This window comes from Ambystoma mexicanum, chromosome 12, assembly GCF_040938575.1.
Source record: "Ambystoma mexicanum isolate Mex_15411 chromosome 12, UKY_AmexF1_1, whole genome shotgun sequence".
Lineage (NCBI taxonomy): Eukaryota > Metazoa > Chordata > Amphibia > Caudata > Ambystomatidae > Ambystoma > Ambystoma mexicanum.
Window position 1 is genome coordinate 991,447,222 of NC_090936.1, and position 15,644 is coordinate 991,462,865.

At 43.3% G+C, this 15,644-nt stretch overlaps 1 protein-coding gene across 3 annotated transcripts in view; it reads right to left on the minus strand.

Moving 5' to 3' along the window:
* Positions 1-10,741, minus strand: part of NCAPH2 (non-SMC condensin II complex subunit H2) — an 899,214-nt gene extending 888,473 nt beyond the window's left edge. Inside the window, exon 1 of one of the 3 annotated variants that reach the window (XM_069629493.1) lies at positions 10,287-10,741. The gene's annotated coding sequence lies outside the window, so the exon portion shown is untranslated. The remainder of the gene's footprint in view (positions 1-10,286) is intronic. The other 2 variants (XM_069629491.1, XM_069629492.1) reach the window with 2 other exon arrangements.
* Between the last annotated feature and the right edge of the window lie 4,903 nt (positions 10,742-15,644).

Here is a 15,644-nt window from a genome sequence, read left to right on the forward strand (position 1 = left end):
TGCAAGATGGCGTGTTAATATCATTCCAGACCCTGAGAGACGAATTCAAGCTATCTTCCACAGAACACTTCCATTACAGACAGATGCGACATGCACTTACCACATGTGCGATAGACCCACTGAACATTCCAGACTGCACACCAATTGAGAGGAACATTGTGGTAGAGCGTATCGATATTAAAATAACCTCCATAATGTACAATGCAATAGCCTCTTTCGCTACAACGGAACGTACAGACTTGAAAGCAAAATGGGAAAGAGATGTGGGACCAATACAACCGGAAGAATGGACCAAAGCACTCATGTATCCAAGAGAAATCACCATATCGGCTACAATCAGACTGATTCAACTTAAAATCCTACATAGGGTATATTACCCAAGAGAGGCCTTACATCAGTGGGGGAGAGCAACGGATCCCAACTGTCTAAGATGCCAACAGGCGAGAGGGACTTTTTTCACATCTTATGGGAGTGTCCACAAATCCAGACCTTTTGGCAGAAATGTTGTGACAGATTATCATCGGTCATGAGCCAACGAATACCTATGGACCCCAAACTGCTATTACTCGGGATGGATGAAGACTTAGATATATCCCCGATTTGAGAAACTCATGCTGGCAACGACCACAGGGCTCGCAAAGAGGAACCTGGCCCAGTTGTGGGGCTCTCCCTCATCCCCACAATATGAACAATGGATAACGGACGTAGATATCTGTGTGCAAATAGAAACAAGAATATACACTACCAGAGGATGCCCAGGGAAAGCACGCAAGATCTGGCAAAAATGGGAGGACACATAAAATGTTGAGAACTCATGAATAGACTCGATAGACGTTTGGAGTCCCTCTGAGATCCACCTGCACTATGTATAAATTGGAAGCCCCAAAACCTACTATATGAAGAACTTTTTTTAAATGTGTATGGATAGCCGTGCTTAGAGAATGCTTGTATGCCCGATTGGTGTGATCGTATTGTCGTTAATTTGTATGTTTATAAAATCAATAAAATATGTATAAAAAAAAAAAGAATAGATGGGATGGGGAGTTGGGTAGGGGTATTTAATATAGTTGAAGTGGAGGGGGTGTGCTGCGAGCAGTCTCCCCTGCATTAAAAATACAGAAAATGTGTTTTACATGCAGGATTTTCGACCTTGCAGTAAAAATAAATTTGGTATTTTCACATAGATCCTTCCCATCACCCTCTTGAGCTGGTGTGATGCACACTGCCGGACAGTGTGAGAAGATGGCAATGCGGTCATATACTTCATCCGTCCAACTCTGCCTTGCGCTTTCAAAACCTCTGCTTCTCCCATGTAACATTACTGAGTCCCACTACCAAAAATCTAACGCTTAGATGATTCAGTACCTAGTGAACAGATTGTTTCTACCTAGAGCATACTTAATGCGAATGAGATAACAAGCCGCTACTGGTACCATTATGGGTTTCACTCGCACGACACCGTGCGCTTACTTTTATCTCATGTTTCCTGCTCCATACGAGGCACATCACAAGCATTATTGCACATGAGAGTATTTTTACTCAGTAAGCCGTTTCGGGCACTAATGAACTATGGTAAAAATAATGTATGCATAATAATTATAGGATATGACCAACTACTGCTGTAGCAACGATCTACATTGTCAATTTTTTATACCTGTAGTGATCTAACCCGGTTATTGTGGCGGTACTATTCCGTAAGAAATAGGGGCACTAGAGCAATACAAGGTAAAACTACTGCAATAGTAACTGTGAGTGAATCAGTGATTTCAATTCTTGTTTCCATAGCAATGATTCAATACTTTGTCTAACAAGTGCTTTTTGTATTCATTTTTTGCAAAAATTACCCTTTTATTACCACCCTTTCCCCAATACCTCTTTTTGTCTGGCTTTTAATTTTTTCAATTCTCTTTTGCAATTTTATTTTCATACATTTGCAATTGTCATGATTTCGGTTCAATATTTTCGTTTGCAATTGTTTACTTGGACTCCTTTATATGTAATTATGTGTGAATATTATATTTTTTTTTGTGGTACACAACCCATTGTTTTTGTTAATACTTATGGTGCTATGACTAATCAATAGCCCTGATTTGAGAAAGGTCTAAGGGAGACCGAAACACTGGTCATCACCAAGGGGCACTTTGAAAATACAATAAAAACAACCTTTTGAATATTGGGCGTAGTCTCTTTCTGGATTTTTCATACCTTTACTTTATCAAATGGGTTCTCCTTGGCTTAACCCACTTTCCGGTGAGACGCGACAGTTTGAAATCTATTGAATTTCGTTTGAATCAAATATCCAATTCCAACTATGTTGATGTCGCCATGTTAGACCAAACCGCTCTAGCCAAGATTGTTTGAAGATTTTTACCAAAAATCTAGCCCATTTCAAAGCCTCATTATGAATCTACTGATTCATTTAGGCTAGTCCAAACAGGCGGAGAGATTTTGACAAGCCAGTTACATCAGGCAAGCCTCAGGTGGAACAGCCAGTGCCTTAACCCTATGTGCCTTTCCAAGTCAACAGCCTGTTAGGAAAGGTAGCTCAGTGGGTCAATACCCCTGCTAGAGAGATCATTGTGTAACCTGTTAGTTCAAATCTTATTGATAGGCAAGTTAGTCGAGAGGAGAGGAGGCGTCTGAGGTGGCGGCATCACTTAGGTGCCGTGTGGCTTGACGTCGGATAGGATAAGGCCTTTCCTCTAAGCTTTCTCACGGAGCCGGCGTGTGGGCTGGTTGCTGGGACTCCGTGTCGGAATCATACAGACCCGCCCGTGCTTTCTGCCCATTGTTCAGAAAGTCCTTCAGCTGCCCCATTGCTTAGCCAGGGGGCAGGGGGGGGGGGGGTCAGGTGGTCGCGGCTTGTGAGGTAAAGTCTAAACACACGTGGGCGGAAAGCCTGTGTCACTCTTCGTTTATCTAGTGGGACCGCGTTAAGCACTGGGCTTTTACGTCGGTCTCTGGCAGTGAAGGCATTCTGCTCCCGCGGGTGGAATATTGCACGGTATTCCACTTGTGCGTATGCTGGATCTGTGTCGGCTTTGCCTCGGGCCCGGGAATTTCCCTTCTCTACTGGAAGACTGCAGCCAAAAGCTATGGAGCTAGCTGAGAAGGGTGGGAGTAGTCCATCACTGAAGACTGGTGCGAGCTGTCCTTTTCCTGTGGATATGAATGTTGAATCTGATACTTTGGATTCAACAAATGTAACTTCTCTGCCAGCTACGTCCACACAGCCAATGTGTGTTCCATCCCCGCAATGGCCTATTCTTATGGCCAGTATTGCTATAGAGCTTTTATTATGTACCAGCCCTTTTGATTTGGGTTTATTGGTCGACTCCTTGAATGATTGGGTAGCAGAGTTAAGCCAATCTGGTACGAATGTTGTGTCACAGGCTAAAGTGCATGGCAGTCCTGCTATTTGGCCACAACTGATGAAACTGGATAACTCTTGTCAAGTCAGCATGGAAAAGGAACAGAGACCAAGCTTCACAAGCTGTCCATCTTACTGAGGTGTCTCCGGTATCCAAGGGGTTAACATCGGCAGCCAAGGAGAGGGTGAAAACATCCAGATCTGAAACCAAAGGGCTAAGACAAGAAAAACCCCTTGCATTATTGACTATCCACTCTGATGACAAAACAGTTAAACCTCTGATAGAAGTGAACGCCAACTTCAAAAGGGTAGCTTTGCGAAGCCTGCATCTACAGAAATCACAGATGCCTAGAATTCAGGCCAATAGCTCCAATGACTTCATCAGGGATGACAGAAACTTGATAATTACTAACATTCCGAAGGCTAAAATCACAGAGTCAAGACAAGCATTACACTAGAAGGCCCTTGCTTGGATTCGACAGAGGACAGGACCTGGTGTAGTCAGACTGTCGGATTTGAAGATCATGCGTAGACTGGTCTTAGGTGACTGGTGTACACAACCCGACAGTGACTGCGTCTTAGTGGGTTGTGGCAGTAGCTCCTTACCCGCTTTCTTAAGAAGATGCAAATATCTCCCCAGAGGTTCGTCCCTGTGTAACCTGATAATGTGATGTGCATCTCTGTGTTGGGGTTCTATTCATGTCTATTCCATTTTTTCTAGGTCTGCCATATGACATGTCCTACATATGCCGATAGTTGTAGTTTTATGTTGTATGTACTGTATGCGCCCTCACACCTCCGGGTTTATGGTGCGCTATATAAATGTAATTAAAGTAAAAAGTTAATGCGTCTGCATCAGAGGTATGTGTTTAAGATGCAAGTAACATTCAATTGTAACAGAGCTGACTCCGCTTTCAACTTATCAAAAGGACTACTAAATGTTCAGCGTTTCAGAACACACATCTCATCGGGACAATTACTGAGCCTTTTTTACGGCGACCACTGGAAAATGATACTTTTTTATTTCAAATATATATATATATATATATATATATATATATAGAGAGATAGAGATAGAGATAGAGATAGATTTGGGGATGGGTCTCCCCTGCATATATATTGGGTGAAAAGGGCATTGGGCCTGCTATACATAATGGCTTGGAACAGACACATTCAATCAGGGATGCTATACCCTTAGTGGCTCCGAAGCATATCCCATGAGGGCTTCTATATTTATAATAGCTCAAAACACACATCTCGTCTGGGCTCTTATACTTGTAATGGCATACAGTGCTGGTAAAGCATCTGCACTCAAGCAAGTACTTCATCTGGTGAGACACACCTCTAACTCTATATTTGCCAACCTAACGGGCAGAAGGTTTGCACACATCTAAAAAAGGAGCACCCAATGGTAAAGCTGCACTGGATTTGTAAATGGAAAAGGCATTTTCAGCTTTTTAAATATTTAGTGGTGGTATGTCAAAGGGCAAAAAAGGAGAAAAAGAGCAACTCTGAACCTAAGCAATACAGGCGAACAAAGTGCAGAGTGTGGGGGAGAGGCTGCAAGAACAAAGAACGGAGACAATCCAAAACAGGAATTCAAGCAACAGGAAGAGAGAGAGACCAATGAGCTACATAAGAGTGCAACAAAGAAAGTGAGAAGGGAAACTGAGGTAAATAATAGGACACACACACTCAATAGGAGTAAGGGATAGAAGCAGAGCAAAAGAGACAGTAAAATAAGAAAACACAGATCAACAGCAGACGGGGGAGATCTGGAAATAGAACATCCAGATTAGAGAAAGGCAGGTCAATAACATAAGAGGCAGTGCAAGAAAGATAATCAAAAGGAGTAGCAACCACAACAGAAAAAAAAAGGAGAAAAAAAAATAAAAGAAATATCAGATATAGCCAAAGTAATGGCATGAGAGGGGAAGAGGCGTTATATCAACCAATAACTCACAATGTAGGAGGGAAACAGCAATAATAGAATGCAGAGATGGGAGAGGTAGAGTGACAGAGCAATAGACCTCAAAACATGGCATTGCAACACTTAGAGTGAGAGACAGAACATCAGCAAGTGAGATACAGGGGAAAACAGTAGCAAAGGAAAGGAGAGATGGAGAAAAAAACTGAGTGGCTGTCAAGCAGGTAGTGCCAGGCAGCAGCAGTAGGCCCGAGAGGCAGAGAAGTGATGCTAGTAGAGTGAGTGGCTTGATTTATCATGTAGCTAGCTAGCATCAATAATATTTCTTAAATTTTGGTGTCCAGGTATAATGAAGCTGAAGCTGGGTAGTACGCATCTACAAATTCTTTGTCAGTAATGTTTTCAAACACAATTTATTTTACGCACAAATTGGATAGTTGTCAGACACTTTTACTCTCATGCCACGGAAGAAACACATTTTTACTCTTGAAATTGGATTTACTCTTCAATTCTAAAAACCGTGAGTAAAATGCTCTCATGCCAAAATCCTATCTGGAGCACCAACGACAGCTTTATTATTTTCCTGTGCACATTTACACATAGGTTTAGAGCCGAGGGCAGTGCTAATGTAGGATTCTTTTGATTTTGATCTACATGGATGTAATTGCAAGCCACCTCTGAAACGGAATGTATTTCTCTGAAGCCTTTAAAAAACTACACTGATAAAAGGAATGGTTTCTTTCCATTCAACTTCTGCTGTGTTGATGCTCAGAGCAAACAGAAGAGCTGTGCACATTTTCCTAGAATTTTAAGATTGTATAATTAACAAGATGGAAAACTAAGTTGCAATTGAGAATTATAATATTTTCTAACACATTATGCTTTTTTTCCACTAAAAGCAAACCAGTATTGCACAATTGTATTTTTTCCAGAGTTCTGTTGCTGTGTGCATAGCCATGCAGAGGCACATCATTTTAACACTTCTAATTTAATTTACACTCTAATTATAAAAACTGTGTGTAAAAAGATGACTATACAGTCTAGTTTACATCCATTCAACCTTGCTGTCAATGGGGTACATTACTATAAATGGTCAGTGGCAGCAGAGTCTTTGCTCAAGGGCGAGTGTTGTGTCATTACATAAATCACAGGTGTTCTGCCTCTCAAATCTTCAAGACTACAATTAAAACATCCTCTCCAGGAAGCTCAAGTGCTGTTCGAAAACAAAAAATGAAAGTTACATTGATAATTGAAATAGAAACTCAGCAAAACACATCCCTGTGATAATCCAGATAGGCATTTAACTTCATGTAGCGCTTCATAAATGGTTCGTCAAACATCTAGGTACTGTGATTATTATATCTCAGTCGATAATCAGTCAACCAACCTCTGAAGGATGTTATTTGTATTTTGTTTATTTGTATAGCACACCAGGCCCGAGGGCAACTGGGCGCGTTACTTGGTTACAGGCAGAAGTATTTACAATAAATATACAGGATATAGACATTACATAACCAAAGTAGGCATGTTAAACAAAGGTTGTACAATTACAAAGTCATGGGTAAGAGGTATGATACAAGGGTCATCTCTGCCATGGGGAGCCGTTGGAGTCAGTGTCATGCCGAGCCAGGCTTTGGCTTTGCGCTTAAAGGCTGGGAAAGAAGGTTCAGCTCTGACCAGGTTGGGTAGAGCATTCCACAGCTTAGATGCCAGGACGGGGAAACTGCGGCCTCCTGATCTTAGGAGGTTGAAGCGCTGGATAATGAGGCAGTTGGTTTGGGCGCTTCCGAGTGGTCTCGCAGCCGTGTGGGATGTGAACCTGTTGGTAAGGTAGCTGGGGGCTTGGTTGGCGATGCTTTTGTGGGCGAGTGAGGGAGCTTTAAGAGAGATTCTTTGAGAGACTGAAAGCCAACGGAGGTTCTGTCTATATTCTGTGATGTGTGATGTTCTGGGAATGTTAAGGGCCGCTCTGATTGCATTGTTTTGAATAATTTTAAGTTTATTGATATTGCATTGGTAAGTACCCAAGTATAGGGCATTGCAATAATCAATTTTGGAGAGGAACAGTGTCCTGGCTAGTGTAGTGCAATTGTCAGTGGACAGGAAAGGGCAGCATGCAGTGATGAGCTTGCATGTGTAAGACGCAGCAGACGAAACTGCATTAGTTTGTCTAGATAAGGAGAGGGTGGAGTCAAGGTATATGCCTAGCGTCTTAGTGTCCTTGGCCACTTTGATAGGGCTGCCATCAATGGTGAAAGATTGGAACAAAGGGTCGAGCTTGTTAGCCAATAAGATACCTCCGCGGGTTGAGCACTCGCTGCTGCCATCTGTAGGTTGTAGGTTTGAATCCCTGCAAGGCCAACTCAGACTTTCATCCTTTCGAGGTGGATAAAGGAGTACCGACTTTGGTTTGGTAATAATTGTGATAAATATGGTATATGTATGGTGCTAGCGCTATATAAATAACCATTTGACCATTAGATTAGATATAGAATTTAGCATGGAGTCCTTGCCTCTGCGCTGTTGTATCATTACATTGGCATGCCATTCGGTAGCAATAGCTCCAGGAAATGAGGACTGTCATTAAACATCAAAAGACAATTCTGCAATCGAACCTCAAAACACAACCTTTAAATATATACAGGAGAGATCAAAAGGCTAGACCTTAGAGAAATAATGAAAAAGGTGTATTCCATCAATGTAGAAAGCTGCCCATAGTAATGATTTCCATACAGTTTTTGCACACATCGGCTGAATGCCACATACATTTTTACTGTCTTGCAAAGAAGAAAAGTCATTTTTACTCTCTCAAAATGACATTTACTCTCAAAGTTTAAAAATAGGGAGTACAATACTCCCACCTCAAAATCTTATCTGGATCACTGGTCCCAAGTATCTGGTTCTTTCGTCAGTACAATATTTGCTATCCCGTCTGGGCCCGGGGCTGTGGATAGTTTTAGTTTTTCTTAATAACCTCTCGTATACTTTCATAGTCAAATGTTAAGCTGGGTTTCCCCGTGAGAGAAGACATTGTCACCTTTACATTTTAATTCAACAACAATTCACCTCTCCCCCACAGTTAGCGAGGACGATTATTCCCTTTTTAATCGATTAAATTTGCCATAGTTTCTTTGCGTCCCCACGGTTTAGCATTCCATCCATGATTTTCCACTTTGTGAGAATCTAGATCTCTTGAGCCAATGGCTAAATTCAATCTATAGCTTACTAATATGTCAAACATTAAACCACAGGGTCAATAAATTCAACCTTGATGCTTCTAATTACTTGCCTGGTGGTGCCTCTTCCTAATTACAATTTCGCTATCCTAGGTGCTAATTTTATCCATATTCACTTTGGATGCCTTAAAGTTACCAATCAAGAGAAACTTAGAGATAGCATGGTTCTCGCACTACCTATTAATCTACCTCTCATCTGCCCTCTAACATTTTTCCCCTTGCATCTCACCTGTCTCTGTCCCTCCCTTTCTCTGCCTCCAATCTTGCATTTCAACCATTGGTTGGTCACATTCCTAACATAGCTGGATGTACCGCCTATCCGCACTTAAAAATCTTTAATGTTGATTGTCCTTACTTTTGACTGTTCCATTTACTGCCCTCCACAACCTGGTCAGAATGTAATTCAAACTCAAAACATTGTAAGAAGCTCACCTCTTCCCATCAAATCTGGTTTCGTATCTAGTGTACGTATTTGTGATCAAAAGAGTTCCTTCCTGTATATAAATTGAAAAAAAAAATCCAGAGTTGATCCTTGCATACATCGCAATTACGTATTTAAATTCCAGAAGTTAGGGGCCAGATTTTTGAAAGAGTGCACAAACATGCAGAGTCTATTGCCCCAAGCTCTTTCGATTTAAACACACATTTGGAAGACAGATCTTAACGTAGTGTAAAGATATTTGAGGTTAAAGGAGCATTCATTCTCATAATGCCATGAGATATCTGGTCATAGTGTAAGCATAGTAAGATTATAGGGTCGGTGATACTCATTGGTAGGAATTAGGTCAATGAAAGCCAGGAGTTCGTTTTTAAAAAAAGAGGGCTATTTCATATGTTGAGAAATCACAAATTCAGACTCAAAATTGTAACGCTCTTGGTTTATTGAAGCGCCTTATTTTAGCAATTTTTACCTTAAAGGTGTGCAAGATGTGCCATCTATAAGCTCACAGGACAACATACATAAAAGGTCTCCATCAACACCCAGGTCAGTATTCACTGTCTAAGTCGACCCAAAGGCCAGTATACCGGATTACATCTTTCCACTCAAGGGTCGGAGTGTATCAACGTGGCGTGCCGTGGCACATTAGTCAGCTTACCTTGTTCCATCTGAGAACCAACAGATCCATATCATTTATTCTCTCTCACTTCACAAGTTATTGCCTTACTCCATCTCTTACCACATATGGCTATGTACTACATAATTCCCCGCTCTATAAAGAATTATTATAATTATCCTATTCAATCTGCACCCATCAACTTTTATCGCATAGGTCTGAACGTTGTACCATCTCTCAATAAATACAAATACAATCCAAAAATAAATTACATATTTCACTCTTCACAACATTAAGATCAGTTGCTAAATTCACTTATCACCTTTTAGTACAGTATTCTATCTTTCACAGCAAATTAGATTATAAACAGCATTATATTGTCAATCTTGTCCAAATGGCATTCTATCTCATCTAACTGTTACTAAAAGAAAGCAAGCATGCTAAAAATGTAGTTTCTTTTCATCATCGTCTGTATTGTAAGGATTTTCTAATGCATGCGTATACGATTTATAATAATGAAGCCGATTCACACAAAAAAGCTGCATAACAGTCAGTAAAGCACCTTAGTTCACTTCCTTTCCCGTAGGTCAGTACCTCCTACACTCCTTCAAACGATCTCTAACAAGTGTCTTTCATGCCAGACCCACTGTACAAATATCCCATTCCATCACTTGACAGATAAGTTTGCAACCTCTTACCTCAAAGATCAACGTCCGTGCGGTTTAAATAGCGTCTTTGCTAGCTCCCGTTTTACATCAGGGGTGTCCACGTTGCACCTGCAACCTGTTTCCGCTGGGTTCGTGGTACCTCTCTGTTGATCTCTGGGTTCCTTTGGTATCAGTCTCCCCGCACTGATGGGGCCGATAAGTCTGTGTATACCGGCAACCAAATCCAAGCTTTTGAATTGTGGAACTGGCCCCGTCGACTAACCTGCAAGTTTTAACCCCGTTGGCTACAAGCTTTTCGTTACCCTCCCTCCCCTGTCCCTGTTATCTGCAGGGTGTCTGCTAACACATTGAAGTCCGATCTGTCACCAGTTCAGTTATCACGAAAAACTCACAATCCGCCATTTTTGTTTTTCCCGCTCGCTTGAATTGCTGACCGTCATCTCTCCAGGACACAGCTGTCTACTGTCTACAGAGGCGCGCGTGATGACGCCGGCATTGCGGCTAGGCAGTATAGCCATCTTGGGTGTGGCGTTCGAATGTACAGGGGGGCGGGGTCTCAAACAAGCACTTGTTCGGAGAAAAATGCGGTCAACACATACAAAAACAGAAGGAAACGATTTTACTGTGTAACCAGTGATTTAAGTGGGAGGCGAAATGTGTGTGGGAGTGGGGGTTGGCATAAATGCCAACTTTCCCCAGTGTGCTGGAGTGTCACTTTTGCATTGCCCACACTCCCCTTTGCCGCACTGTTAACGTCTGCATAATCTACATAGCTCCACCCACCTCTTAAAAAACGAAACAATGCGTTGTGATGTGAACCCGCCACATTGAGGACATCTGCATTAGGGTTAGAAACGAACACAGTTTACTTTTATTTATTTAACTTTTTGTGATAGTGTTAAAAGTGACAATTTCTTAGTTGACTGTTTTGTGATTAGTTTTACAGACAAGCGCTGTCTTTATCCTATTTGCATCACTTAGCGAAAGCCTGCACTGCATTTAGGGTTGCCAACTTGCCACCTTTGAAGCAAAAACCGGACTTGAATCCTCGCCCCTATGAGCCCTGACATGCCCCTTTTATAGAATTCAACACTAACACAACAGCGGCATAATAGAAACAAAATCATGCTTTCACCTATTCCTACACAGGCCTGCAGGCATACTCCTCTTTCGAATGCCTTGTCTGCAGGCTCTCTCTCCTAGCCATTCCCTTACTGCAGCTACTGTCTACTATCTACAGAGCTGCCATAATCACAGAAACTGCTCTCCTGAACATCCGTGAAGACCTGCTCTCCAACCTTGACTCCAACACCCCCTGTGTCCTCATCTTACTTGATCTCTCTTCTGCCTTTGATACAGTCAACCATGCCATCCTGCTCAATTGTCTCTGTGATAACCTGGGGCTCACCGGTCAGGCTCTGGCGTGGCTGACTTCTTTCCTCTCTGATCGACCCTCCCAGGTTCAACTTGGGTCCTTCCTCTCCTCTATCTCTACCAGGGGTCTAACCTCTCTCCCTGGCTACCCCAACTTCCAGTGTTATGCAGATGACACTCAGCTCATTTTCAGGCTACTCTCAGCCACCTCTTCTCCCTCTCTCATCTCTGACTGTCTGTACGCCATCCAGGAGTGGTGTTCTGTCTTAATGCCAGTAAGACTGAGATTCTACTCATCGGCACACCCGCTCCCTCCTTTCCTGTCACTCCCTGGCCGGCCTCTCTTAGCCCTCTTCCTGCTCCCACCTGTGAGGCTAAAAACCACTGTGTCATCTTCGACTCCACACTCTCCTTCTCTCCTCACATCTCTGACGTCTCTAAGAAGTCACACTACCAGCTGGACCTCCTCAGAGGTATTCTTCCTTTCCTCTCCTTCCCCCAGAAACTCACTGTCTCCAGAGCTCTGGTACTCTCTAGGCTGGACTATTGCAACAGCCTCTTTCTAAATCTGCCTGCCTCTACTCTCTGCCCCCTGCAACTTGTCCAGAACAGGACTGCAAGACTTGTCCCTGGCCTCAAGCCCAGGGATTGCATCTCTCCAGTACTGAAATCTCTGCACTGGCTCCCAGTGGCTGTGAGGATTAAGTTCAAAACCCTCTGCATTGTCCACAAGGTCTTCTGGGGCCTAGGACCTCAAGACCTGCAACTCTCTCTTCCTAAATATCTTCCTTCTCAAGCTCTTCGCTTATCCGCCTCCAACTCCCTCAGGGTCAGTCGCTTCTCCAAGCAACGAGTTGGTGGTACATCTTTCGCTTTGGCTGGGGCCTCCCTCTGGGACAGCCTCCCTGCCTCACTGAAACTAGAGGAGAACCATCTTTGGTTCCAGAAGCACATCAACACCTTTCTCTTTGCTTCTGCTTTTTCTCCTCCTCTCCCCTGCTGGATACCTGGCTGAAACTGCACTGGTTACCTGGCCTCCCGCTAATCCCGGGTCCAGGTCCCCTCCACCGCCAGTCGCACACCTGCACTGCATTCCCGGCAACCCCCACACTCGTGACAGTCTCTGTATCCCTACAGTCCCACTACCAGCACTCGACACCGGATGTCTGCACTTACCCTTACACTGCCACCAGCTGGCCATACTTTACTTATTGTTATTATTCTTTATCCCATGTACTGCACTTCTCCTCCCCCTCTCCCTTGAACTTCCCGCCTACCCCCTCCCATGCACTTGCACGATCTGAATGACACCTGGCCTAGTAGAATCGCTATCTGTCTTCCTTCTGTTCCCCCTCCATTGCCTCATCGCGCCTTGAAGCACTTGTGTATAGGCGCGTTATAAATGCCACATCATATCATATTTCTTTAGTGTATCTTATTTATACAGGAGGAACAATACTCTTTTTCACAAAAAAGTACCATAGGTGGATAGTGAGGAGGAGGCCTGGATGGGTGTCCAGACATCATCGAAAAAAAATTCGACCATTTGGTTTTCGACGAAATTGGTTCGACCATTTGTCCAGTCGACCAATTTTTTTCGATCAAATGTCTGGTAACCGCCTGGATGAGATTTTTTCATTTTTGGGAACTAGAAATGATAAATGGATGTACAAAGAGTGATTGCCCCATCAAAGTTACCTGAAGGTCAGGCAAATCTGGCGCTATATTAGATTACATATTTGTGAATGCAACTCTGGCCCTGAGGGTTGATGACTTTGATGTAAGCCTAAACTCTTGGAGTGATCATGAGGCGATAGTGGTCAGCCTAGGGTTTGAGTTTACACAGCCTGCTATTATACACATGGGGGAGATGGGAGTAAACTACAGTGGCAATAGGCTCAAATGGTCCGAAGCCACAGCTATCTGGGTGAGACCAGATATTAGTTCCTTGCAGAAAATGACAATAGATAATATCAAGGGCTGGATACAGGTCTTTTCGATTAAACATGCAGGGGTAAAGGTCTCAGTCCAGGCCAAAGGATCAAAAGTATATAAGCCCTATGATAAAGTTATCAGAGAGGCTAAATGTAAACTTAGAAGAGATCTCCGGGGTCTGGAAAGTGCTAATCTTTCCAGTGCTGTCCACCTCAAACAGAGGAGAGCCCTAAAACATGCCTATGGAAACTGGGTGAAAAGGCTGAGATGGAGCAGTAATAATGTAGCCTGTCAAAATATGGCGGCGACTCTTGCCAGTGGGAACACGCATAGTATTTGGAGGATTTTGGGTGAAGCCAAGGGAAACACCACTCATGATATGATTAACCCCATTAAGAGCAGTGAATGGGTAAAGTTCTTGGGGGACTGTAACACAATGGAGCAGGAATCTGCTCTGATGGGGGTGGACTGTAAGCCAACAGGAATAGCTATTAAGATAACTGAGGAAGACATCTACAGAAAATAAAGAGCCTGAAATCATCTCGGGCACCGGACCCTAATGGCCTGGCGAATGCAGTCCTGTCCCACAATTCGTTCTTTTGGTCCCCCTTATTCAAAATACTTTTTGATAAGGTTTTGGCTAAAGGTAAAATTCCTATCTCCTGGCAAACTGCCCACCTGGTATCGATTCTGAAAAAAGCCCCCCCATGCCCCTCCTTGATTCTGGTAACTGTAGGTTGTTATCCATGCTGGATTCCTCCGCAAAGCTGTTTGCCTAATTTTTACTCAAAGAACTTCAATCTTGGGTAGAGCAGGGAAACATAATGGATAAAATCCAGAGTGGTTTCCATGCCGGTTATTCCACGGTCCATAATCTTCTCCTCCTTGACCGGATGATGCAGATGTTGCAGATGGTGCGGATTTTATGGATGGTGCGGATGTTACGGATGGTGCGGATGTTACGGATGATGCGGATGATGCAGATGTTGCGGATGGTGCAGATGGTGCGGATGGAGGCAACGCCTGTTCTCCATGATGTTACCATATATCTGTATCACCTATATATGCTATCTACCTGTATCCCCATATCTATCTGTATTCCATATATACCTGTATCCATCCTGTCGCTATAGATCTGTATGTCGCTATGTACGTCCCCACTGTCCTGCTCACGTGCCTAATCTCAGGCGCTTATACTGATAACCACCATATCACACCACTACGCCTACTCTCTACTATATACCATCATTCAACCAGAACACAGCTATACCCCTGTTGATTCGGCCTAGCTGTTCACATACAAACACGACTCGGTGATCACCTCCTCACCCTAATAAAACGCAGCTAGCTGAGCACATTTCGGCTAGCTGTTCGCATAGGCGTCCCTGAGGCCTAACACAGCCAGAACCCAGTCTAGGTGTCCACCCACCAGACTGAACACATCCAACTGATTTCCTCAGCACCACACCTATCGCTAGGAAGCAGCTATAATCCAACAACTACACCAGCTGCACACATATCCAGTGCACTCACGCACCGTACGACACTCTCTCTCTCTCTACTGTCTTGAACTACGGTTCCAGAGGGCGTTCAACCTACCAGCGCTTTGAGATCATACCACTGATACATAAGGCGCTATACAAATGCCAAGTAACATAACATAACATAACATATGGTCGAACAGGCACACGTGATCAAAAGGCCCCCTATCTATGCAATTTTTGTCGACTTTAAAGCACCTTTTGACACTGTTAAAAGAGAGCTGCTTTGGAGGAAATTGGAGCTCTTAGGCTGTCCACCAGGCCTACTATACTTTCTGAAATTGCTCCACAGTAACAACACGGTCTATCTTAGGCTGGACAATAGTGGAACAATGACTCCTCCGATCAGGCAAAAAAGTGGGAGTTAAACAAGGTTGTGTAACAGAACCAATTCCATACAACCTTTTCGTTTCTGATCTTCCAGATGATTTGGCCTATATAAAAGCCTGTCCCCCGAAAATTGGTGATTCCCACTGTCGAGTACTGGCATACGCTGATGACTTGATCCTTTTGGACCATATGTTTACTGGTATTCAGT